This window comes from Silene latifolia, chromosome 7, assembly GCF_048544455.1.
Source record: "Silene latifolia isolate original U9 population chromosome 7, ASM4854445v1, whole genome shotgun sequence".
In the NCBI taxonomy this organism is placed as follows: domain Eukaryota; kingdom Viridiplantae; phylum Streptophyta; class Magnoliopsida; order Caryophyllales; family Caryophyllaceae; genus Silene; species Silene latifolia.
Window position 1 is genome coordinate 75,931,673 of NC_133532.1, and position 2,419 is coordinate 75,934,091.

At 38.9% G+C, this 2,419-nt stretch overlaps 1 non-coding gene across 1 annotated transcript; it reads left to right on the forward strand.

Annotated features, from left to right (window-relative positions):
• The first annotated feature begins 1,192 nt into the window (after positions 1 to 1,192).
• On the forward strand, positions 1,193 to 1,299 carry LOC141593237 (small nucleolar RNA R71). The gene has a single exon (XR_012521339.1). It is a non-coding gene; the product is annotated as a small nucleolar RNA R71 (small nucleolar RNA).
• Positions 1,300 to 2,419: the final 1,120 nt, after the last annotated feature.

A 2,419-nucleotide genomic window follows, 5' to 3' on the forward strand; every position in this document is an offset into this window, starting at 1 on the left:
TTCTTTGTAAGAATATCTTTCATGTATTTCGCATAGGCCGGAATATGGTTAATCAATTCGGTGAATGGGATTGAGACTTCCAAGTTCTTCATAATCTCCATGAACTTTCCAAGTTGTTCATCGAACTTAGGCTTAGCTTGTCGACTTGGAAATGGAAGCCTAATCACAATAGGCTCTTTCTCCTTAGCCTTCTCTTCATTCTTCTTTGAAACTTCTTGAATGGTGGTGGGGTCTTCTTCTTTCTTAGAGTCTTCAACTCTTTCCTTGTCACTAGCATTCACAACATCTTCATCAATGGGCCTCTTCGGCGCTTCATACCTTGTACCACTCCTCAAATGGATGGCACTCACCGACTCATGTCTTGGGGGATTACCTTGAGGTGGTAATTGCCCATTTTGTCTTTGAGAACTAGAAGATGCTAATTGAGACATTTGGGTCTCCAACATATTTGTGTGAGCTAGTATGTTGTTAATGGTGATGTCTTTTGCTTGGCTATCCTTTTGCATTTGAGTGAAAAACTCTTGTTGGTTCTTTTGCATTTGGAGGACCGCTTTTTGAACATCAAAACCTTGGTCATTTGTTTGATTGTATGTAGGTTGATTTTGATAACTTTGGTTTCGATTGTAAAAGGGTCTTTGAGCTTGGTTTCTCATTGGAGGTGGGGTGTATGTTGGTTGAGGGTTTTGAACATTTTGACTTTTGTATGAAAGATTGGGGTGGAATTTGTTGTTTTCTTTGTAATAGTTGGAATAAGGGGTGCCACTCCTGTATGCTTGGAAAACATTCACTTGTTCCCCTACATTCACTTTGGTCATGTCCCAAAGTTCCACAACTCTTACATACTCCACTTGGAATTGATGATGATGCTACCATAGCATTAACATGTTGCTTGGGTAATTTGGAGGCCTCTTCAAGTTTAGCCATGGCCTTCTCAAACTTCAAATTAATGGTGTCAATATGAGCGCTAAGTTGAGCACCTAATTGAGTAATGGAGTCCACCTCATGCTTTCCTCCTCTAGTAGCCTTCCGAGGACTACTATATTGTGAGTCATGGACCGCCATTTCTTCAATCTTGTTCCATGTTTGATTGTCATCAACTTCGGTAAACATACCATTTGATCCCATATTGAGAATGTTCCGGGAGTCTTCATATAGACCATTCCAAAATTGTTGTACAAGGAACCACTCGCTAAGTCCATGGTGTGGACAAGATCGACAAGTGTCCTTGAATCTTTTCCATGCTTCATACAAAGATTCCTCATCCCTTTGTTTGAACCCGGTGATTTGGGCTCTCAACATGTTAGTCTTCTCCGGAGGATAGAATATTTTGTAGAAAGCAAGTACCAATTTCTTCCAAGAATCAATACCAAGAGTAGCCTTATCTAGGCTCTTCAACCATTGTTTCGCGGTACCAATCAAAGAAAAAGGAAATAAGACCCATCGAATTTGGTCTTGAGTAACTCCGGTTTGAGAAATCGCATCACAATAGTCCCAAAAAGTCTCCATATGAGAATGAGGGTCTTCACTAGGCATCCCTCAAAATTGACTTCTCTCAACCAATTGTATAAATGCGGATTTGGCAATAAAATTACCGGTTAAATGTTGTGGTGTAGGAGTACCATTTGGTAAGTTCTCCTCGGTTGGTACGGAATGTGATGAAAATTTAGGCATTGTGGGTTGATTTTGTGGTGGGTTTTGTATTGGGTTATCCTCTCCTTCTCTTGCAAAATGGTTGATGAACTTAATGTTATTTGGTTGAATGTCCACAATCTCACCAATACCTCTAAAAGTATTTCTAGCAAGCCTTCTATTGTTGGTCAAAGTTCTTTCGATTTCAAGATCAATGGGTAACATGTTACCTTGTGATCTCCTAGACATGCAAAATATCAAACAACTTGAAAACAATTAGAACAAACCTTGAGGAGATTGACTTCCCCAAGGTAAATAAAGACACAACTAAAAACAATTAAATAAAATCAAATCAAGTTAACACCGTCCCCGGCAACGGCGCCATTTTTGGTGTTGTTGTAAAACTCGTCGTCAAAAGTTACTCAACCAAAACAATATTTATAACTTCACAAACTACTCTTAGTAAAGAGTCAAGTAAAGGTCGGATCCCAAGGGACGGGTATTGATGTAGGATTTTCAATTGTAAATGGTCGTGTCTTAGGGTTTCACAATTTGGGGTTGAGATAGGAGATCAACTAAAACTAATCAACAATAAAAACAAAGCAAGGTAGATAAAATGAAGGTGTAAACAATTGATTTAAAGTACTAGGGTATCATGGGTTTATAGGGGAATACATGGGATTTGATCATACAAACATGTTATCAAATTATAAGCAAGCAATTATTGTTGTGATGACATCAAGTTAGTGTATATCTTACAATCCCTAAGAAGGTTTGGGTCCCGGAGCCG